Source organism: Prunus mume, linkage group LG1 (genome assembly GCF_029339155.1).
Source record: "Prunus mume cultivar Tortuosa linkage group LG1, ASM2933915v1, whole genome shotgun sequence".
NCBI classification, from domain to species: domain Eukaryota; kingdom Viridiplantae; phylum Streptophyta; class Magnoliopsida; order Rosales; family Rosaceae; genus Prunus; species Prunus mume.
This window is the reverse complement of record NC_142698.1, coordinates 4,418,173-4,444,010: the sequence shown is the minus strand read 5'-3', so window position 1 is coordinate 4,444,010 and position 25,838 is coordinate 4,418,173. Positions and strand designations below refer to the sequence as shown.

At 38.5% G+C, this 25,838-nt stretch overlaps 1 pseudogene; it reads left to right on the top strand.

The window, feature by feature from the left end:
* Positions 1-6,404: 6,404 nt before the first annotated feature.
* On the top strand, positions 6,405-15,208 carry LOC148920784 (uncharacterized; annotated as a pseudogene).
* Positions 15,209-25,838: the final 10,630 nt, after the last annotated feature.

Below are 25,838 nucleotides of genomic sequence, written 5' to 3'. Positions count from 1 at the left end.
TGTTGGTTTTTCACTTCCACATAAGTACAAAAAATGAATTTGTAAACCATAATTTGCAACAGCAATGGCATATTTTCTGAAGTGGTAAGTCAGCACACGCTTCAGTATAAACAAAACCATTGATGCTATAAAGAATATTTAGCATCAGTGCTAATATATTCCCTAATGTTATTAAAGGTTTAGGCATCAGAGGTCAACACTCTTTTTGGCATATGGTAACAACTTAAGCATCGGCAATTAAGTGAAGAGCGAAGTCGTAAATCACCTTTAGCGACGGGGAATGTCCAAAGCGTATAACTATATCATATGCATCAGTTCCCAATACTTCGGTTCTTGGATACCTTTAGCAATGGAGATTCTCCAAAGCTAAAGGTCAATTTTCACATAGTGACAGCACTGATGGGGGAGGGGCCAGGTGAAACTCATAAGGGTTTATCAGTGAGCATTGGGGATCAAGAACTCAGGAAGGTACTGAGAATTGCCAGAGACTAGGACTATGGAGAAGGCGTTGATAGACTGTGTCGATGTTGAACAACAACTAGGATTATCTTTGTTCTCTAAGGGTAAAGAGCAGATAGGCAGTAAGGGGGCCTTTACGATGAGAGGTAATCGAACGAAAAACAGGCCAACAAAAGGATACAGGCCATGTAGAGGTGGTGGATGAGGGAAAGGAGAAATGCAGTTACAAAAGCAAAAGACGAGCCAAAATGGTCAATCCGTGACCCAGGAATTGGGCCCATCATGAGCAATGATGATCTTATGCTGGAATGTTTGTCGTCTGGGCAATCCACGAACATTTCGGGCTATGAGATTCCTCCTTAGATACAAAAAGCCTTGGGTAGTTTTCTTGTAAGAAATGAAAAAAACTACTTGTCAATGGAATACATTCAATGGCTACTAGGTTGGGCTGATTGCTTTAGTGTGGGCAGAGTTGGCTTGTCCCGGGGGGCTTGCCCTCCTTTGGCATCATAGGGTGGATATAACGGTTCATTCTTCCTCGTCATGTCATATTGATGCCATCATTGGGGGTTTGGAGCCAACTGCATTTAGGTTTACTAGTTTTTATGGAAATACAGATATGAGTCTATGCACGGGATCTGTTACGCACTACTACAAAAAGTGAAAAAGACGACCAGAAAAACACGACGGTCTAAGTGAAAACCGTCGTTGTTTTTTAAAAGATGACGGTTTTATAAAATCGCCGTGTAATAACACCTTAGACAACTAAAAAATGGAGATTCAAATGGCTGTTCCTAAAACACGACGTACTTAATTAAAAAACCGACGTCTTATTGAAATAGGATTTTCAAGTGGTGAAATCATAGCCAACAAATAACGGCGGAAGTTATGAACCGACCGACGTAGAAAGTAAAGACGACGATTTCAAAAAAAGCCGCCGTTTTTACCCAGAAATTAACACGACCAAGTTTTCGTATAAGGCGCCATATAATTACAAATAAATCCACGGCGGTAAAATACAAAATATCGCCGTATTAAATTAATGTACAACTACGGCAAAGATAAATATAACGACGTCTTTCTCGTATTTCTACGACGATATCTTTAAATCTCACCAAGTTGGGGTTTTCATTTAACGACGTATAATACAATTTAACGTCGTATTTATCCACTTTATACATCGTTTTTATTTAAATACCACGTCGTATTTAGTTTACTTGTTTTACACGCCATTAGACGTCATACTTTGTGGTTTTTAGACGACGGTTTTAGTCTTTACCGACGTAATAGACAATTACCACGACGTTTATTATTTACCATCGTTTAATAATTTTAAGACGTCCATAATTCTTACATACCGTCTTATGTTATGCCTTACCACGACGTTTTGATTTAATTTTTTTACTTTCTGTAAAATCTGTCTTATATATATATATTTCTTTATTACTTAAAACAGAAATCTGGGGCTTTAGAAAATCAAGATGAAGAGAAGAAAGAAGAAAAAAAAGATGAAGAGAAGAAGGGAGAAGAAAAAGATGAAGGGAAGAAGGAAGAAAAAAAAGAGAAAAAAGATGAAGGCAAAAAGGAAGACAAAAATGATGAAGAGAAGAAAGAAGAAAAACAAGATGAAGAAAAGCATGACGAAGAGGTATATTCTCATAACTTTGCCTTTTTTATTTGTTTTTCACATTTCAGACGTCGATATTTTTCTTTAAACCGTCGTTTGTTTTCAAATTAGACGTCGGAATTTATTTCCTATGACGTAATAAATTATTTAAAACGACGGTTTTTTATTACCGTCATTTAAATTATTATCAGACGACGTTTTTTAATTTAAACCGTCGTTTTTATTGAATTACCACGTCATTTTATTTTGCTTTATTTCTTTAAACAGGGTAATGAAGTAGTTGATTATTCAAATGTGGAGGTGCCATCTTCCTTACAGTCCCTTTGTCGTTATGTGGAAACGACACTAAAGCCTCAGGAGAAGATCATGACCTTCACAATTGAGAAGGAGGTGTTTAGTGCAGAGCGCAGTACCTTCGTCTTGCATGAAGATATTACATAGTTTGTAGGCATGGAAGAAGTTGGGGCTACTGTGGTTGCAGTATATATGAGGTTTGTCCTTATCAAATATCAAACATTATAGCATAAGACGTCGGTGGTTTAATTATTGCGTCGTTTTAAACCACTAACCACGTCGTTCTTTTTTTACCGTCGTGATAAATTTGTTATAACGTCTGCTTCTATTTCAGTTCGTCGTGTGAAGTTGTATAATACGTCGTTTGTTTATAAATAACCGTCGTTTGTTTTATATATTCAGTGGCTTATATGATCGTTTGAGAGAAGCAAATATGTGCAGCATGGTTGGCTTTATCGACCCTACTCAAGTTAGTGCCAACGCTGGGTCACTAATCGATGATCACGAATTGTAGCCGAGACTTGAAAATGATGGTGAATAGATTTTCATGATTCCTTACAATCCAGGGTTAGTCTCCTTAAAAGGATTTTGTTTGTATGATTTTCACTAACTGACCACTTATAAAACTGTTTAACTAATTTTGTGTCGTTTGAAACATCTAACCACATCGGTTATTTATTTATTGGGTCGTTTAAAACAACTAACCACGTCGGTAGTTAATTACCGTCGTGATAAATTTATAATGACGTCGATGATTACGTTATTACGTCGTGAAACTAGATAATACGTCGGTTTTTATAAATAACCGTCGTTTGTTTTCTTGTGCTGACTTTTATATTAATAATGCGTTTTTTATTTTAATTTTGTGCAGCCGTCATTAGGTCTTGCTGATTGTGAGAGCAAAGAGGGAAACCGTCTATTTTTTGGATCCTCTGCGTGGAAATCGTGTGGTTGATAAGGAGGGCAAAAACATCGTGAACAGTGCTTTAAAATTTATAATTCTCACATAGGCGACCAGTGCCATAAAGCACCAATTTGGAAAACTCGCCAAGCACACCAAAGCAACCCAGCAGTGTCGAATGCGGGTATTATGTGATGCGCTTCATGAGGGACATCATCATGGATCCTTCCTTGGAGTTTGAGAAGAAGGTAAGAAGAAAAGTTTCAGAAACATTTTATGTGGTTTTTTATATGGATTGCAGTTTGCCAAGGGAAAAGATCAAGCGCCATACCCCCAAGCAGCCATTGATGAAGTCCGGAAAGAATGGGTAGAGTTTGTTTGCCTTCATATGGAATAGAGGATTTTTGGAACACATGATATTTTTATATGTACTAATTTTGTCTATAATATATAATGTACAAATTTTGTCTATAATATACATCCTTTTTTCCCTGAAAATTTGTTGAGGTTTTCATAATATAAAAGAAAAAATAACTTGCATAACCGACGTGTAATAACTTTCCAACGACATAAGTATGTAAAAAACCGCCGTAAAATGATATTTAGACGTGATATACCGTTTGTACGTACATGGGACGTCGTTTTAGTGAAAATTTCGCCATGGTTTCGCTTTTAAACGACGTCCTTTGAACAAGTAAGTCGTTTATTATATAATTTAGAGTTTAGGGTTTAGGTTAATACTTTTTAACGACGGTGATTCAGTCGTGGAATATGTATTTTACGTTGGATAGTGAAACACCCGCCGTGGTTTGTTGTTGATATAAGAATATTTTATTATTTTTAATTCAAAATTTTGAAAATAAATTTAAAATAAATCCAAAAAATTCAACTTCAACTCCTACGAAGTCATTGATATATTTTCTTTCCCCTAAACCCCAAAAAAATGCAGTTTGAGTAATAAAAGTTTAAAATGACCAACCAAAATAAAATAGTTTTGATGAGTCATAACATCACTTATATAGTTTGATGGTTTAGGGTTTAGGGTTGTTATTTATTAGGGTTTAGGGTTAAAGTATAATTTTTGGGGTTTAGGGTTTATGTTTGTTATATATTAGGCTGTAAAACCATAAACAATTTTATAAAATTAAATTTTACAAATATATAATTTATGGTTTTAAAGTTTAGGGTATTACTTTTAACGACGGTGATTGAGTCGTGGAATATTGAGTTTACGTCGGATAGTGAAAAATCCGACATGGTTTCTCTTTTAAACGACGTTTTTTTACACGTGAGTCGTTTATTATCATTTACAACGTCGTTAGTTACTTAACCCCTGCCGTGGTTTGTTGTTGATATAAGAATATTTTATTATTTTTAATTCAAAATTTTAAAAATAAATTTAAAATAAATCCAAAAATTCAACTTCAACTCCTATGAAGTCATTGATATATTTTCTTTCCCCTAAACCCCAAAAAAATGCAGTTTGAGTAATAAAAGTTTAAAATGACCAACCAAAATAAAATAGTTTTGATGAGTCATAACATCACTTATATAGTTTGATGGTTTAGGGTTTAGGGTTAAAGTATAATTTTTGGGGTTTAGGGTTTATGTTTGTTATATATTAAGCTGTAAAACCATAAACAATTTTATAAAATTAAATTTTACAAATATATAATTTATGGTTTTAAAGTTTAGGGTATTACGTTTAACGACGGTGATTGAGTCGTGGTTTTGACGACTTCTGTTTGATATTGCATCGTACATAGTTTTACCACGACGTCCTTAATGTAATAAGCGTCATGTTTAATGTGAAATTTTAACGACGTTTGTTTTTTCGGTCGATGTTTTAAAGAGCGCGCTTTCTTAAAATATTCGCGGGACCTAAAATTTTCAGATTTGGCTCTTAGTTTTATACTTCTAACCCTGAACCCTAAAATTTTCAGATTTCGCGCAACATAACATTTCGCTCTCTCACTTCATCTCTAATTCAAAGTTGGGCTCTCCAAGCTGTAAGCTCTGCCAATTTGGTCATAATCTGTGAGCTCTGCCAACCTGTAAGTACAAACCGTCTCTTCCCCTTGTAAATTCATTGAATGATATTACGTTGTTTTGTTAAAGGGTTTTAGATATATGTTTTGCGATATGTTAATAATGTTGTTGGAGGTATGGGTTCATGGATTTTCTGTTTAATGTTTTCTTGATCACTCTCTGTTATGTTGAATAGGGAATGGATTTCATTTTGTCGGATCTTTAATCACTCTCTGTTATGTTGAATTGGGAATGGATTTATTGTTTTCATGCTTAGTATATGTTGGTTTCATGCTTGGTTTCATGTATATGTTGTGTTCTTAATAAGGTTTTGGGATCTTGAAAATAAACTGGATATCGACGAGTTTTCAGGCATATGACGACGGTTTTTACTTTAAACCGTCGTTTTTATTACTTATACATGACGGTGTTATTTAATTACCGTCGTGGTTATAATTAGACGACGTTTGTTGAAAATCCGTCGTCTATATATGTCAAATACGTCTGTTTTTGTTTAAAAACCGTCGTCTCTGTTGTATATTACTTGCTATTAGACTTTATATATCTGCTATAGTGATGGTCATTGCTTATCTTTTCACTTTATTATATATAATAGGGTATAGTGTCGGAGATGGATAAGTCATGGATGCACTCGGATAGAAGATCGAAGGCATATGAGTTAGGAGTGGAAGCATTTTTGAACTTTTCTGTAGAAAATCTTCTAACTACAACACATATCCGTTGTCCATGTGTTAAATGTGTTAATTTGAAATTGTTTGGGGTTGGAATTATAAGGGATCACTTATACTTTAATGGAGTTGACCAAAGCTATAAGAATTGGACATTTCACGGAGAACCTTGGGAAACAACTACTAATGCTAGTAGAAATGTTGAAGAAGATGATGACCATAGTAGGTACAGTTTTGTGTGTGAAAAATAGAGATGGATGATAATGATTTTGGTGATTTTGGATCTGATCCTTATGAGTTTGCCAATGTGATTGGGGATGGAGATCAACCATTGTACCCTAGTTGTAGAAAGTACACGAAGTTATCGGCATTAGTGAAGTTGTATAATTTGAAGGCAAAACATGGGATGAGTGATGTCTGTTTTACAAAATTATTGATACTTCAAGGCGATTTGCTTCCAGAAGGAAATACAATACCGGCCTCTATGTATGAGGCAAAAAAGACTTTGTGTGCATTGGGGCTGAGTTATGAGAAAATGCACGCATGCCCCAATGATTGCATCTTGTATAGGAAGGAGTATGAGGATTTAACTCATTGTCCTACTTGTGGTATCTCAAGATGGAAGGAAGGCAAAGATTCAATCTTGAAAGAGGGTGTGCCAGCGAAGGTGGTGTGATATTTTCCTCCAATTCCAAGGTTTAAAAGGATGTTTCGATCACATGAGACCGCTAAGAGTTTGACTTGGCATGCTGCTAGAAAATCAATTGACGGTTATATGTCTCATCCAGCGGATTCCCCGTCTTGGAAACTTCTTGATGATAAATGGCCCGAGTTTGGTAATGAGCCGAGAAACTTGAGATTGGCTCTTTCATCTGATGGATTCAATCCCTACAGTTCTCTAAGTAGCAGATATAGTTGCTGGCCAGTTATCTTAGTTACATATAATCTCCCTCCATGGCTGTGCATGAAACGAAAGTTCATGATGTTGACCTTATTGATTTCCGGTCCTAAACAGCCCGGAAATGATATAGATGTCTACTTGGAGCCTTTGATTGATGATTTAACATCTTTGTGGGATGGGATTGGAGGAGTGTATGATGCACATAATGGAGAATACTTTACACTTAGAGCTGCATTAATGTGGACAATTAATGATTTCCCCGCCTATGGAAACTTATCTGGTTGTGTTGTTAAAGGATATAAAGCTTGTCCAATATGCGGCGATGATACACCTAGTCACAGGTTGAAAAATGACCACAAAATTTGTTACATTGGGCATAGAAAATGGTTACCAATCAATCATCCATATAGGAGGCAACGTGCAGCTTTTAATGGGAAACCTGAATATGGCACGCCTCCTGAGCCATTAACCGGAGAAGAAGTGCTGCATATGGTTGAAGATGGTGACAGAGTTTGTTGGAAGAAGAAATCAATATTCTTTGATCTCGAGTATTGGAAATACCTTCCTGTGAGGCATGTCCTAGATGTTATGCATATTGAGAAGAATGTTTGCGATAGTATCATTGGTACATTGTCTGGAGATCCCTGGAAAAAATAAAAATGGGATTGCTGCTCGATTAGATTTATTGAATATGGGGGTCAAAACTGATTTGCAACCCGAGTATGGAAAAAGACGTACTCGTTTGCCTCCCGGGCCTTGGAATTTGTCAAGAGCAGAGAAGAGAGAGGTTTGCAATTCTTTCTATGGTATGAAGGTCCCTGAAGGTTATTCTTCAAATATAAAAAATCTTGTATCTTTACAAGATTCAAGACTTCTTGGCCTTAAATCACATGATTATCATACCTTAATGCAACAATTGCTCCTTGTGGCAATTCGTTCTGTTTTGGAGAAGCCTGCAAGGTATGCAATAACTCGTTTGTGCTTCTTCTTCAATGCTATATGTGCAAAGACTGTTGATGTTTCCAAGCTAGATAAGTTGGAAGAAGATGTAGTAGTTACTTTGTGTTTGCTTGAGAAGTACTTTCCCCCTTCATTCTTTGATATCATGGTTCATCTAGTAGTACATCTTGTCAGAGAAGTTCGTCTATGTGGGCCAGTATATTTTAGATGGATGTATCCGTTTGAAAGATATATGAAAGTGCTAAAGGGGTATGTTCAGAATCGTACTCGTCCCGAAGGTTGCATTGCTGAGCGGTATATAGTGAAGAAGTTGTAGAGTTTTGTACCGAGCATTTATCTGATGTTAGTACAGTTGGAGTGCCTTCAAGCCAAAAGATGGGAGTTTCAAAGCCATTATCAGGTTGCACAGTGAGCGTAGTTGATCGGGACCTGTTGAACCAAGCACATCTATATGTCTTGGAGAATACGGAGGAAGTCTTACCTTATATCGAGTACGTATGAGTTATTCTTTAAGTTTCCATTTTAAATTATTTCTTATGTTTATCTTATATGTTTGGGACCGTAATACTTGAATTTTGTGTGTCATGTAGGCAACATATGATCCACATCAAGACCGCTTATCCAAAATTTAGAAAGAGAACAAAGTGGCTGCAGGATAAGCACAATAGCACTTTCATTCAATGACTACGCTTCAAGGTATATGTTATTGAATAACATATTGGACTTTTAATTTTCTTCTTTCTATGTTAGATTGAATTAAGTTATGATTAATTTGCAGGTTCAAAGTGAACTTAATGAGGAAGACAATCATGGCGTATCAGAAAATTTAAGGTGACTAGCAGTTGGTCCAAACATGGCAGTGCCATTATATAGGAGCTATCTCATTAAAGGTATTAAATTCAACATCAAGGCACAAGATGATGTGCGGACAACTCAAAATAGTGGAGTTTATTTACTTGCACATACTATGCAAGTTGCTAGTGCCAAGGATAAAAACCCAATTCTCTCAAATATGGGTTTCTATGGTGTCATTCAAGAAATTTGGGACCTTGACTACCAAAAGTTTACAATCCCAGTCTTTAGGTGTGATTGGATTGATAATACTTTTGGTCTTGTAGTGGACGAACTTTGATTTACCCTTGTAGATTTGAGTAAAATTGGACATAGGAATGACTAATTTGTTTTGGCTTCTCAAGTCAAACAAGTATTTTTTGTTGACCACCCGATGCATCGTGGTTGGTCGGTAGTGTTATCAATGCCTAATAGAGAATATAATGATGTTATTGGTGATGATGTCTTAGGTGATGTGAGAATTGAGTGTGAGCCATTTACTAGAGGGATGCCAAATGTTGACACATTTGATGAAGTGGTGGTTGAGTTAGGGAGTCAAAATATTTGAGATGGGTGTGAAGATATATGGGTTGAATGATGCTTTATGTAATTGGCAGTGTATGACATTAATTTTGTAATATATTGTAATGTGATTTCTTCACTTTCATTATACTGGTTTTGGCCACAAAACAATTAGTACAAAAATTACTGGTTACAGATTACAAACACGACGGTTTTGATAAAAATGTGAAAAACAAACGTCTGTTCTAATAAATAACGACGTTTTGGAGCATTCAACGACCGCAATATATTTACCGACGTCTTAAATCAATGTAACAATGAAGAACCACGACGCTATTGTGAAACATTATTCAGGATAACACGTCGGACAAGCATAAAGAACCGTCATGTAATTCAACATAACACGACTCCAATCCCATGATACCGACGTCTAAAAGACGAGAATTTTAACCTGAACGTTACAAAAGATGATGTCGTCATGAATTTACCACGTCGTATGTTCTTTCATAAACGAAGTGGAAAAGGATGAATTCACGACGGTATTTGAAGTCCATTAAATTTGTCGACGTTAAGATATATGAATTAAACGACGTTATTTTTTTAATGAAGACGTATAAATTATTAAACACGACGGTTTTTCATGGTAACGACGTTGTATATAGACGACAACGTCATCCTTATAAATTACTGTGCCGTAATTAATGATCCCATCATTTTTTCCACGTCGTTTATTTTCAAAATATGACGTATAAATTCTGTAATACGGCTCTCATTTATTTGGAACCGACGTTGTTTACTCATTTCAACGTCGTCTCTGTAAATACATGCGTCGTAAGTAATGACCCTGACATCTATTTCCACGTCAGAATTCATAGAAAAATCGAAGTGGAAAATTTATTTTACGACGGTATTTGAAGTCCATTAAATTTATCGACGTTAAGATATATGAATTAGACGACGTCAATTTTATTAATGAAGACGTATAAATTATTAAAGACGACGATCTTTTTCATGGTAACGACGTTGTATATAGACGACAACATCGTCCTTATATATTACTGTGTCGTAATTAATGACCCCATCATTTTTTCCACGTCGTTTATTTTCAAAATATGACGTATAAATTCTGTAATACGGCTCTCATTTATTTGGAACCGACGTTGTTTACTCATTTCAACGTCGTCTCTGTAAATACATGCGTCGTAAGTAATGACTCTGACATCTATTTCCACGTCAGAATTCATAGAAAAATCGAAGTGGAAAATTTATTTTACGACGGTATCTGAAGTCCATTAAATTTATCGACGTTAAGATATATGAATTAGACGACGTCAATTTTATTAATGAAGACGTATAAATTATTAAAGACGACGATCTTTTTCATGGTAACGACGTTGTATATAGACGACAACGTCGTCCTTATATATTACTATGTCGTAATTAATGACCCCATCATTTTTTCCACGTCATTTATTTTCAAAATATGACGTATAAATTCTGTAATACGGCTCTCATTTATTTGGAACCGACGTTGTTTACTCATTTCAACGTCGTCTCTGTAAATACATGCGTCGTAAGTAATGACCCTGACATCTATTTCCAAGTCGAATTCATAGAAAAATCGAAGTGGAAAATTTATTTTACGACGGTATCTGAAGTCCATTAAATTTATCGACGTTAAAATATATGAATTAGACGACGTCAATTTTATTAATGAAGACGTATAAATTATTAAAGACGACGATCTTTTTCATGGTAATGACGTTGTATATAGACGACAACGTCGTCCTTATATATTCGTGTCGTAATTAATGACTCCATCATTTTTCCACGTCGTTTATTTTCAAAATATGACGTATAAATTCTGTAATACGGCTCTCATTTATTTGGAACCGACGTTGTTTATTCATTTCAACGTCGTCTCTGTAAATACATGCGTCGTAAGTAATGACCCTGACATCTATTTCCACGTCATAATTCATAGAAAAATCGAAGTGGAAAATTTATTTTACGACGGTTGTTGGAAATGTTGTGACGTAGTAGGTGTCAATAACGTCGTCTATTATGATTGTAAAGACGTCATATTTATATTTGTCGTTAAATATTTATTTAACGGCGTTAAGTTTTAGTTCTCGTCGTTATATGTTTATCTTGCGGCCATGTTCTGTTAATATATGTCATATGTTTCCTTTTTAACGACGTTTTTTTGTTGGAGTTGGTCGTCTATTCTCATCCTCGACTGTTTTTTTATGTCTTTTTGCAGCACAAAGACGTCGGTTTTGATTTTTTGATGACGTTTTTTGTTTTAACAACGACGGTTATTCACCGTCGTGGTTTTGTGATGGAAAAGATGTCGGTGGATTCCACGACCATTTGAAAACAGAATACACGACGGTGAATTCCCGTCGTGTTTTTCCTTTTTTGTAGTAGTGATGATGGATTGCATATGATGTGACTGGCCCATGGCTGGTGGGTGGTGATTTTAATGAAATCGTTGTGACACATGAGTATTTAGGCCGTTGATTTAGGGTTATGTCACAGATGAGGGATTTTGGCACAACTCTTGAGGATTGTGGTCTGTCGACGATGGGTTTCAAAGGGTATAAATTTACTTGGTCCAACCAATGGAGAGGTGGTGGCAATGTTAAGCTAAGTTTGGATAGGATGGTGGCGAATGATTTAATGTTTCTAGCTTTCCCGGATATGCTTACCCATCATCTTAATTATGTGGTATTGGACCATCTCCCTATCTTTATGGGTTTGGGTTGCATAGTTGGGCAAGGAGGAAGCGACGCTTTATGTTCGAGGAAATTTGAACCACAGTTGAAGGTTGTCAAGATACCATTACTAGTGCTTAGGGGGGCTGATCAGGGGTTTGTTTTGAGCAAATTGCCACTATAGTAGAAGGTGGGCTATATTCCCACTAAAGTAAGATCTTTGCATAGTAAGCTAGATATTTTAATGCAAAAGGAGCAAGATGCAACAACTGCTCTTCAACAGAGAGCTCTATCCTGCGAGATGGATGTGTTGTTCGATTGAGAAGAAATGTTGTGGCGTCAGAAGTCTCGTGTATCCTGGTTGAAATATGGGGACTAGAGCACGAAATTTATCATGAGCAAGCCAAGAAGCAAGGAAGGCAAAATTCAATAAAAGGGATTTTAGATGACAGTGGCAATTGGTGTATGTCTAGAGAGGGAATTTGTAAAAAAATTTGTGACTACTTCTAAGGATTATTTCAGACAAATGGCATGACTGACAACTCTTACATCATTGAGGTGGTACGGCCAGCTGTAATGTTGGAGCATAATGAGAGTATAAACCGTCCCTTCCCTAGGGATAAGGTTAAAGGTTCCTTGAATCAAATGTTCCCTACCAAATCGCTGGGTGTAGATGCCATGCCTGCTCTGTTTTATTAGAAGTATTGGGATGTAGTGGGTAATGATGTTGTGGCTTTCTGTCTAAATATTATGAATGGGAGAGCCAGTGTGAAGGAAGTGAACCACATGCTCCTGACTCCCATCCCGAAGGTGCACAGGCCAACGAAGGTGACTGGGTTTTGACCAATCAATTTATGCACAGTGCTATATAAAATTATATCTAAATCAGTGGTAAACAGATTGAAGCTGATCATGCCTTTTATTATTTCTGAGTATCAAAGTGCCTTTGTTCCTGCAAGGCTTATCACTAATAACATTATTACGGCTTTTGAGAGTATCTGTGCTATTAAACGGTGGGGTCGAAATAAGCTGAAAAAGATGATCCTCAAGCTTGATATGTCAAAAGCGTATTACTTGGGTGGAATGGGATTTTTTAGAAGCTATGCTTTGAGCAGATTGGGTTTTAATGCCAGATGGAACATGATTATGGATTGTATTTCTATAGTTTCTTATTCAGTTAAAGTGAATGGAGAAGCTACGGGTATGATTGTGCCAACAAGGGGTTTGCGCTAGGGAGATCCAACGTCCCCTTACTTGTTCCTGATTTGTGTTGAAGGTTTATCGACACTACTGACAAATGGCCTCAAATTGAAACTTATTAAAGGGGTTTTTGTGGCGCAAGGAACTCTCACTCTCTCCCATTTATTTTTTGCTGATGACACTTACTTTTCAGAATGCGCATTTATTTGACATGACCAATTTCCTTCAGATTCTCAGAATGTATGAACAGGCATCTGGTCAAATGATTAATTTTGACAAGTCTGTTGCCTGTTTTAGTCCCAAGACTGATCCCATCACAAAGCAACTAATCTCAGACATGCTCGGATTGTGGCTTGCCATGAGACATATCTGGGGCTACCTACACTTACCCAACGAAACGAAAATAAGATGTTCAGCCATGTTCGTGACATGTTGTGGCATAAATTATCTACTTGGAATTCAAAATTATTGTCAGCAGCAGGTAAAGAGGTATTAATCAAATCGGTGGGGCAAGCACTACCTACTTATACAATGGGTGTTTTCAGATTACCACAGAACTTGTGCCATGAGTCTGCGATGCTCGCACGTTACTGGTGGGGAAGGGCAAGAGGTCGAGGTGTCTGGGAGGAATTGGTTTTGAAAATTTTGAAGCTTTCAATAAAGCTATGGTGGCAAAACAGGTATGGCGCATTCTGGAACACCCTATCTCTCTGGTAGGGAGAATGCTAAAGGCTCGTTATTTTCCGAATGGAGATTTTATGCAAGCAATTGCGGGGCCTTCACCCTTCATGATCTAGAAGGCTATTCTGTGGGGTAGAGATGTTGTGGATGATGGGCTTGTGTGGTGTGTTGGGGGTGGGCATTCCATACAGGTTTTCAAAGATCGATGGATTCCTAAGCCTTTTACCTTTAAGTCGATACAAAATGAAGGGTTGGATCTCATTACTCCTTCTAGAGGCTAGAATCAAGCTTTATTGGCCACATTTTTTCATGAGGATGATCGGGAGGTGATTTTCGAGATTGCTTTAGGAGTTGTTGTTCATATGGAGGATGGCAAATATTGGTACTTTGCGAAAAATACACAATTAAAATTGGTTACAGGGTGGCACTACGACAATGTGAAGGGAATGGAGATCAAGGTGAGTCAGATCAATGTTCACAACAAGAGTTCTGGAAAAGAATTTGGAAGCTAGAGGTACCAACTACAGTTAATCTCTTTCATAGGAAGGTTGTGAATTCCCCGACAAGCACAAGGTGTGGGGTGGGTAGTGAAGATTCGGGGCATGTGTTGTGGAGTTGTAAGAAGAATAATTTTTTTTAGTGTTATACAAGTTTTGTGGCACGTATTCAGGCCCATGGCAAGTCTTTTGCTGATCTCTTTCAGTTGGCTGCAAAAGAGCTCTCACATGACAACTTGGACCGTTTCGATTGCTATGCGTGGAAACTCTAGCAAATGCGAATTGATTTTTTCCAGGGAAGAATTACAGCTGAGGCTGTGGTCTTGGTGGAGCGTACAATAGAGTGGCTAGTACAGAACAAAAATTGTATGGAGATATCAAAACCTGTTGTTTCTCCCCACTTGGTTGGTGGATTCGCCCACCTTATCACACCCTTGTGCTCAACTGTGATGGTGTCGTAGGAAAGGAAGGCCGACAGAGGGGGTTGGGGGGTTGCATACGCGACTACAATGGTTTTTTCCTATGAGGTTTTGCTGCTACAGGACCAACGGGTTTGGATGTGATTGGAACTATGCTAGCGGCCATAAGGAAAGGACTCTTTCTAATGCGAGCCAACAATATTGGGAACGTGGTGGAGGATATTCGTCGACTCATGGTGGACTTGGCGTTTTCAAGAGTGCTCTTTCAACTCCGGTCCAGCAATGGAGAGGCGCATGCATTGGCACAGTTTGGATTATCGGAAGGGACTACTTTTGTTTGGGAAGATGTCGCTTCACCTTGGCTGGAGTCGAGCCTTGCCAGAGATATAGAGTTAGGCCCGGTTTTTATGTATTTAGTTCATGTCGAAGGCGATGCGGCACTCTTTTTCCTTGACCGGATTTTCCCCCTTGGGGGTTTCTAATGGCAAGATTTTAACGAGGTCACCTTTTATATCAGGGCCCGACCCAAATTCCACTTTGGAATCCGAGCCAAACCCTATGCATCTCCGACACCTGGCGGGTCTGGGCACAAATGACAGAATTGCCCTTTTAAGTCAACTTCAAAGTTTATTACAAGATTGACTTTTGCTGAAAATTTGGTAGAGTCTCCCCTGTAATTTGATCAGTTCCCAAAATTTCAACCTGTCAACAAGCATAAATAGGTAACCCAAACGTTCTACATGCTTTCACATAATATTCTAGCAACCCAACATCAAAACGAAATGGCATCATGCCTACAACAATCCTAGGGCAATATTAGAGCAACTAAACAGATTGATTTACAAGTATAATTCAATTATACAGAAACCCTACATAGGGAAAGGATGAAATGGAAGGTGGAATCTTCCCAGTGGTGGCGCTCTGGTGCACGTCTATTGCTTGAGGGCGCAGAACATTCAAAAATGTGAGTTGACAAAAATAAAGTTTTAGAAAATAGTATAAGAACATACTAACATGTCCGTAGAAATATTTAGGAAACTTAATCAAATTGCATACTATATTAGTACAGAAATCAAGCAGGCATATTTATATTTATATAAACATTCAATCATTTAAACAAATTATCAAACCAATTAAGTATCATAAAAAAGAAATAACTTTCTACCACCTACGTGTACCCATGATATTCCATCAATTCCTTAATTTTCCGTCAATTCCTCGTGCCACCGAAGCGACATGTCCTCACAGGCCTAGGGAACACAAAGTCACTCGAGCCGCAATCTGAGCCGGACTCAGGAGACATTTGGTCAACTTTCTCCGCATTCCTTGCTCCCACGATCCGGATATCCCTAAGACTCGTGAGGCAAAAGTCAAGCGCGTTGACAAAACCAAAGGCAATTAGGATGTCCGTGGACATCGTCATATCCGAAGGCAACTATAATCCGAAGGCAACCAATTTATCCGAAGGCAACTTAATAACCAAAGGCAGCAATTGGGTACCTATGGTGGTTTAAAACAAATATATTTCTAAAAAAAAGATATTAAAGATTATAAAACTATTTCTTAATTATCCTTATATCCTGCTGCCATTCATAACAACTATAATTTTATTTCTCATCAAACCACTCAATCTGGTAATCACCTCATTTCCTACTTTCCAAGCCCTTTCTCATTTCCAACATAGCAGCATATAAATAAAACATTTAGATCCAATTAAACATGCTTGGAAAGCCATAGTCAATAATAACTTATTCAAGATCAAATAACATAAAATCATTTATAAAACAAAAGTCCACTCACTAAGCGTCCAAGCTCGCTGGACCTTAGGAGGGTCCCTCCTGTGGGTCAGCTGGTGCTCGGGTAACTATTTATGCCATTACGAATATTTAATTAATAAAGTAGCTCAACATAATCATTTAATTCAAAACCCTGACCCTCGGCTCCTAGAAGTGCGTACACTTATTTTAAGACCATTCCTATGCCCACTTAAGCCATTTCCAATTATTAGAACAGTTTAAAAAGACCCGGGACTCGATAAGCAATAGATTTCCATATTGGTCGACCTGGGACCCCATGGGGTCCATGACCTCCAATTGTCAATCTGAGAGTTTCTATAGGTTCGACATATTTTAATAACTATGCTCTGCAAGTTTGGTCTAAATCAGACTATCGAATTAATCACGATCGCAAGATCGCTCGATCGAACGATTACGGTTAATTTCACCCTAGGGTTCGCGATTTCGGAGTATCCAGGACTCCGATTCACGATCCGTTGAATCCTATACGATCCTAAAAATATGGGGTACCACATACATGAGTTTAGTTCGATCCAACAGTTCGAACATATTGACTCGAAAATCGCACAACAAAGTAAATCCGTTTGAAGCTCAAATGGTATCCAATTAACTGAGCGCACCTACGCGCTCATGACAACTAGGATCGACAGACACAATGCCCTTTGCTATAGTGCCCACGCACCGGCCGCGTGGGTATCTTAAGCGATAGTGGCTGCCAGAAAAACCTCAAAATTAAGGGCCAAGATTCCTACCCTAGGTTCAAGACATCGATTGGAGCCACTTTTGTTCTTGGACCAACCCCGAAAAATGGCCGGAAGTGGCCGGAATTTCATTTCAAAAACTGGCCAAACTTTGAATCGAAAATCGGGTTATCTAAACTAGAAATCGTTCAAATCCTACCCAGCCATCAGCTAAAGCTTAAAGAATAGATGAGATTCCATACCTTGACTACTAAAAATGGTGATTGGAGGAGAGAGAACAAAGCCGGGGAAAATCACGCGGAAAACCGATCCGGTTTTCGCTTTTTCCAGTGGCTAAGACGGCAGCGGTGGCAATGGATGAGGTTGGGGTTCAAGGCGGGACCAGCCGGTCCTTTGGCAACTCTATGTGTTCATCCCTCGAATTGCTCACCAACATAACTTAGTAGGAGAAAACTACTCCCGTGCCATGTTGCCTTTAGGAATCTGGAAGGATTGGATGCAAGTAGAATTGACACTCTCAACAAACTCCTGGCAGGAAAGCAAGTCAGTATCAAGGGCTTACAACAAAAGAGTCAAGAACAAGAGTTTTGAAGAGGGAGAGATAGTCTGGAAAGCAGTTCTGCCCCTTGGAACACATGTGGCTGGTTATGGAAAGTGGTCACCTACATGGGAAGGCCCTTTCATAATCAATCAAATTCTTGGAATGGAAGCATACAGGTTGCAGGATAGGGATGGAGAAATTCATACTGCTCCAATCAATGGCAAATGGTTAAAAAAGTTTTATCCAACCATGTGGGATTCACAGGCTGTACAAACAGATCTTGGGATAGAGACAGGACAACACTAAAAACTTTTGATTCCGTTTGAAGTTATCTTTGTTCTAAAGTTATTTTAAGTTTGTTCCTTTTGTATTTCCACTTCTGATTCTGTTTATTTCATCAATAGAAATTAAAAACTAGAATTGCAACAAAAATAAACTTTATTTAAAATAAATAAGCCGTTCCCCATGGCAAACTGTTCATCAAAAAGCAAAAATAAGAAAGCATAAATAAATAACAAAATCAAAATCCTAATTTTCTGAGAGTCTCTTGCAGATTGGTCTTCTTGATAGAAAGTTCTTTTTGGAGCAGCACCCCCTGATGAATTGAAGCCTCTGCAATCTCCAAGGCTGGCCTAGAAGATGCAACCATGTTCTACACAAGGAAAATGGCCTTAGTCTTGGAACTCAATCCACTCGAGCCTTGTCTGTACTTCCCGGCGCTCTGCCACCTGCTTTTGAAGCTCGCAATCTGCTTTCTCAGTTTGTCCGCAGTGGCTTTGGCTTCTTTATACCCCACCACCATCTAGTCCAGCTACGCTTTGCAAAATCAGCTGTTGGCTTCATGAGTGGCCTTGCGTAACTCGGAGGTTTTGAAGGTGGGCTTTAGATCCTCATAACGGTCGTGAAGGTTGAGCACATCCCTTGCCAAGCCAAGGCTCATCTCAAGTATAGGTTTTGGGGCCATGTTCGCTGCGGCGCAGTCCGATCCTTCATCAATCGGTGAAAGGCCTCCCGCCTCATCCCGGCTCAGAGATCGCCAGATCTTCGATCTCTCCATTGCCTCTTCCACGCTTTGGACTTTATCTTGCGTCTGGGAGCCGAAGCTTTTCAACTTGTCCACCGGTGGGCATCTAGGTCCATAGTCGCCACTTAGGTCGAATAGAGGCCGTGGCAGATGAACATGCAAGGGAATGAATAGGGATCTGTAGAAGGAAGCATGAGTCGAACTAGGCGAAATAGAAGAGAAGAAGACAAAAATACAATAACACTTACAAAGAACAATCGGAGGCTGCAAGGGGTGGTCCTCACCGCCAAGGTCCCAAGTTTTTGGTATTTCTACCTGTAAAGATTTGATGGTTAGGGAGACAAAAGAACAGGACAAAACTACATAAGACAGAAAAAGCAGTAAGGACAAAACTCACCATAAAGCTAGGAACGCAGTAGCCACTTTCACTACGGTTTGGAGCAAAGCAAGCACTTGTTCTGCTCGCCCACGTGCTCGATCCGGATTGCTCCGCTGGTCCTCACCGGAGCAGTGATAGAATGTTCTGCCTCTGGATCATCAAAAGGGCCACCTCGAGTTAGTTAGCCCGTCCCTATATCTTCCTGCTGAGCCAAGGCAATGCTCTCCGCTATCACCTCAAGAGAATTTCCTCCTACGGATGCAAGTAAGAAATAAAAGGGAGCAGAAACGAATCTTGCCAAATAAATAAGACTCACCTCTTCTTCCACTGTCTTGGCCTTCTCTTGAGGCCCCTCTCCTACTTCTTCTAGCTCTTCCAGCTCATTCTCTTGCTCCACACTCTTGAAAGCCTCTCTCGATCATCATCCGTGCAGTGGTGGTAGGAACCCTAATTCCCTCAGGGCCCACATATTCTTCTACAATCTTCTTTCTAAGTCTTTTTGACTTAGTAGGGGAGGAGAGGGACTCCCTGCAATGAAAGAAAATAAGCCTTAAGAATTATGGCAAAAGTAATTATGAAGAACTCAAAAAGAAATCACAAAATATACCGAGTCACAGGTTGGCGAGTTCTTTTCTTTTTCTTCTAACAGGAGAAGTGGCCTCAACAAGAGTCTGTTCTACCGATCTTCTTCTTCTTCTTCTTCTTCCTCTTCTCCATCCCGGAGGGCGCTCCAGATCCCAGCAATAATGAATTAATGCAGAAAACAAAAGTCAAGGATCAATCCAAAGCAAAGAAATGATAGGAGAAGTGAATAAACATGAAAACTTACCAAACACCTCTCCGCTCTGGGCAGCTTGGCTACCAATATTCTTTGTCAAAGAAGGATCGATTCATGATAGGATAAAATATTAGCATCATCACTAAAGACAGAATGGCCAATGAGATAGAATGGGCAATGATAGACAATTGAGAAATTACCTTCTATAACTTACATATTAATGTCTTTGATGGTACGCACCATGAACTTATGAGTCTCCTCGTCATGTGGGAGTCCATTGACCCAACCCTTAAAAAGAACACGAAGTGCGGTACTAGAAGCGGCGAGATCACGAAACCGCCTTCCACCAAGCATCAAACTTGCAGAATCGCAGGAATTGATTCCATGAAGGATAAAGGGCATCGCACTATTGTTAATCTTATTTATCGCACACCGCATCTTTGTGGACCTCCAAGTCATCTGCATCCCTCCAAGAAGAGCCACGATTGCAGCTTCGTATGACTTGAGGGGTATAAGTGAGGCAGCCAAGCTGCCTTGCACGAAGTTGGGATGGTAAACTTTTGCCCCAAATGATAATTTGGAGGCTTTCTCCTCCATGAGGCAGATCTGGGCAAGGTCACACTCAGAACTTCTTCCCAAATCATTTCTAGCATATTCTTCTTGGCTCTTTCTCAAACAAACGGTATCGAGTTGAAACCAAGGATAGGTTCTCCGATCACCACTTGCCACTGCTACTGCAGCACCTCTTGGTACAATGTCAAGAACATCGGTACTCATCAATCGACCTCTTGGGGACTTCGCCGACAACAGTGGTTGAGCCGTAACCTAATCCTCGAGCGGACCTATGTCCGAAACCTTAATTCAGAAAAATAGACCTGCGGCCGGATCCAATCATCCAAAAGGCACCGGAGCGCATGATTTAGCGGATACTCCAGGTGGCAGTGTGCGAGGTTCTTGAATAGATGAGCCGTAATCAGAGGCCCGAGTCCAACATCGGTGTGATTATGCAAAGCTTCGCCAAATGTCTATACTCAAGCGAGTGCACTGCGAAGAGCGGTTGGGCAAAATAAACATGTTCAAATCTAATACAAAAGAACAAAGACATATGTCATGGTCCTTGTCCTTCTCAAGACTTGAATTTTCGAGATAATTGGAGAATGAGCAATTACAGTTGATCGTGGAGAGATGTTGAATGGCTTGGCTAGCTTCTCTGGTTTTTCTTCCTGTGATAATCACCAACAGCATCAACAAGTCTTCCATGGGGCCTAAACCCGAAAATCTGAGCCATGTCCAGCAGAGTTGGAGCCATGGGGCCTATGCGAAAGTCGAAAGTGTTCTTGGCGGAATTCCAAAAACACAGAGCAGCAGCAAGTAGGTTCTCATCTCTTGATAGATTGCTCGAAGTATGGCGTCATAAATTCCACTGTTTCAGTGAGCCCCAAATCGGGAAGAAGCACATCAATCCAATCAGCCCACTTGACTGGACTGCTTCTCACTTCACTAGATGGGAACGAACGGCTCAAGTTCTTGCTAACCCAAGAATGAGAAGCCAGAGCGAAGAACTCTCGAAACATAGAGGGGCCTCAGCATCCTTCTTCATCAGTTCTACCATCTCGGGAGGAACGGGACCAAACCAGTGAGGCCCTAGCACCAAGGTATTTTCGAACAAATGGAGGACATTTTCGTCTAGGTTTTTCTGGGCAAAAGGATGGAGCTTGCTCCTAACCTCTATCGCATGCTTATCAATCCCACCCAGATAATGTAATCCGGAGGAACTGGAAGCAGAGGAAGATTGAGCAGGATTTGGGAAGACATTTCTCGAAATGATTTTTCCAAAAGGAAGGTTGATAGGAAGGGCAAGGCGAGTTCTAGCAAAAGAGAGTTTATCAAAAGAAAGCTCAAGAGGAATGAAGTCCGAAAGTACTAGGTTTTGGGTGAACAAAGTGGTTTTGAAATTCTTTTAAAGAAGCCAAAACGTGGGAAAAAGAAGAAGAGACGTGGAGAAGACAAGGCGTCATCGATATTGACTAGCTAATAAAGAGCTAGTAATCAAGCGTTTCACACGGGCACTAGCTTAGTGGGGAAACGTGACGTAGGATAACGTAAGAATTTACCATGCTCCAATTTAATGGCCATGTCATTTAAGTCCAAACCGCTCCAAAACGATTCGGACTTAAGCATTGTTTGGGCCTAAAATTGACACACCCACCAATAAAGAGGCCGAATAAGGCTACAAAAAATCAAAGCTTGGTCTTCGAGAAACAGAAGATGGAAGCCCAAAATCCGTAAGAGCCTAGCCCAAAGCTTATCAAAGCGAACAAAACTAACCGGGCCTCACAGTTGTGATAAAAGGGGGAGCCGAACAGAAACAAACCCACGTGACATCTCCTGGGATAAAGGAAAGTCAACAATGGCAATCATAGAAGAAGTGATTGAAAAGTTTATGTCATCAAGTCGCTCAAAACCTGAAAAATCTAAAGATCAAAATCCCTCTTACATATATATATTCGAGATTTTTTCTTCTATTCTACAGAGAAGGTAATTCTCCCAAAGAGATAAGCAAGCTACAATCTCAGAGAAGGATAAGTGGAAAGCAGGGAGCTGTCCAGAAAAGAAATCAAACTAACCATCACGGATGAAATCTCACAAAGGGCAGTTAAAATTGGGAAAAGAGATTAGGTTCTTTTTCATGAAAAACAGGGAAGTGATTGCCTATTTAAGAGCCTATCTGCCAAACTGATGAAATCATGTTTTCTTTCTTTCCATTAAAAAAGAAAAAAAGGGGGGAGATATCTTTTGAAAAGATTTGCCGCCCATTATTAAACAGAATCACCCTACTCTAGAACTATAGATACAAGAATGAGTGAACAGGGCAAAAGACACAAAAAAATTCAACACCCAATCAAACAAAATCTTACACAAGAAAACCATCACTCAAATAGACAACTCAAAAATCAACCAAAAAGCCCACTTGAATTTCAAGTGAAACCAACAGATCAGACCTAAGGCTCTGACTTAAGAAATAAGTCATTCAAAACGAGATTCTCTCTATAAATTTGGTTCAAAAAACCAAGACATGTAGAGCTTGAGCTTTCCCCAAACAAGTGCTAAACCATTTTTTAGCATCAACAACACCAAACGACTAGACCCACTTAATAGCTAAAGACTCACGTCATAACAACAAATAAAGTATATATATTAAACAAAATATATAAACTCATTGATAAAAGCCGGATAATCTCAATACTATGAACAATCTTATTCAACAATAATCAAAGAACAACAATATAATAGAAAAAAAAATTAAAGGGAAACACACTTGGATTCTAAGTTTCCAACAAAAATTCAACATACCTGCAATAGATTAATACATGCATACCCACATATTAGACTTCATCAACAAATAATAAAAAATTAAAACAAGAGCTTTGAAAAATCAAAGGATGTAATCAGTCTTCACCTATACAACCAGTACATCATTTATATCTTGGAATAAAATATCAGTATTCTAATTTTTATAACTAATTGGAAGGATTCATGGGTCATTACCTATGTTATACTTGAAAAAATAAAATAAACAAACAAAATAAGAACAAAAATCTCACCAAAACAGGGACCCTCTTTAAAGAAGAACAACCAAGTCAGCCCCAACTGAAAAGAGCAAAGAAACCCTTAAATTTAATCTCTCTCTCAATCTGAATTAGCAACCCCAATTGAGAAGAGCAAAGAAAACTCCCAAATTTATATATATATATATATATATATATATATATATATATATAACCAGCAAACACGAAAATCACTACCACACATCCCTCCAACTCCATGGCTCTAAGGAAGAATGCAATTTCTTCTTCAATGAAAAGAAGAAGGAAGAGATGGTCGGTTTGGAGGAAGTAGAGAGAAAGTTTAAGTAAACAATTGAAGTTTTATTTTATTTTATTTATATATATCAATAGTAAAAAATTGAAGTTAAAGATTATATTTAAGAATAGTATTGGCAATCGAACTCGTTAGTGACAAGATTTGGCTTCCTGGTGTCTAAAATTTTAAGTGCTTAATATTTTCACTTCCCACGCTAGAAGGGACTGGGGCATTGGCTTGCCAGTAAATTTAGTAGTGACAAAAGACTTTGTCAGTATTATTTAGTAGTGACAAATCATTAGACTTTGCCAGATTGGGTCCCAGCTAGCTGAATTGCTCTTTTGCTAGTATTAGGCCCTGTTTGGGATTGCTTTTTGGCTAAAAATCTGCTTCACTTTAAAGTTAAGCTTTAAAGTATTTGATAAAAATAAAATAACCGATTATTTTAAAAGGTATGCCTTTTAAAAGTCGTTCTGCGTTGCTTTTCAAAATCGCTTTCAAAAGAAGCAGAGATGAACCTTTAATGAATTTTTTAATTCTCAAAATACCATCATTCATTTTAAAAAATGACATCACCTCCACTTCCATATCCAACTTCACCACTTGCATCACCTCATTCACTACCTCCACAACCACCGCCACCACCACCACCACCACCACCACATCCTCATCCTCCTCATCCTCCACCATCACCACCATAACCACCACCTCCTCCACCAACTCCACCACCATCTCCTCCACCTCCACCTCCACCACCACCACCACCACCACCTCCTCCAAAACCTCCACATCCACCACTACCTCCACAACCACCACCACCATGTTGCCACTGCCACCACCACCACCAACTCCACGACATCCATCCCCACCACCACCACCACCACTACCACAACCACCAACTCCACCTTCATCACCACCACGACCTCCACTCTACCACCACCACTACCACCACATGATTAGTACATAACACTTTCAACATCATGTTTATTTTAGTCATTATTCACAATTACAACAATTTTATATTAAAATTTACCAAATTGTTTTGTCACTGTTTTTTGTACTAACAACACTTTAAAAATATTGTTTACCAAACATAGAGCTGCTTTACTTTACAACTAATTATTTTCAAAGCACAGTAGAAACAACTTTTTTAAAAAAAGTGACAGCAATCCCAAAATTGTAGTAGTGTTTGAAATTATTTTATTTTATTTTTGTAATTAGGAAATTCTTGTGGGGTAGTGTTGGGTTCTTCTAATTTTTTTGTTTGATTACAAACGATATTCCACTTTAATTTAAATTTTTGTTTAATTATAAACGATATTCCACTTTAATTTAATCTAAATAAAGAGGAGGTGGATTTGAATTCGGGTGTGTTTTTTTTTTTTAACTGAGCAAAATGATTTTGATAGAATAAATTTTTTAAAAAAGTAGTAAAATAAATAAATTTGGTGGTTTTTTTTTTCATTTTATTTAATTTTCGTTAAATTGGTTGGTTGGTTTGCATTGATTTTGAAATTTGAAGTGTTTTGGTGCGAAACTGGCCGGCGCGCGATTGAGTCGAAGCAAGGAAACCCACCAAATCCCCGAAAAGGCAACAGCCGAGCCTAGGGAGCCGAGCTAAGCCAAACAGCACCTGTTGCAATGGATATTAATGTCAAGGACAGACCAATACAACCGCGGAGATTCTGAATTATGACGCGAACCATACGGACCGGAAGCTGACGTGGCAATCAAGAGGCGGAAGCAGCAGATCAAACGGCTGAGATTAAATAAAAAAAACCAACATCCCCAATCGAACAGAACATGGGTTGAGTAGGAGGATTTGGAGAAAAGGCTGTCAGCCAGGTCACCCTATCTTTTCTCGTGGTCGAAATGATTCTTCACCCAGAAAATAAAATTCCAAAAAAATTAAAATTTAGAAAAAGTGGAAATAAAATAAAAATATGCAACATTTAATTTGGTCCAAATTTCATGTGCATTTCAAAACCCGGAGCTATATATATATATGACCCTCTCTCATTGCAGGCTC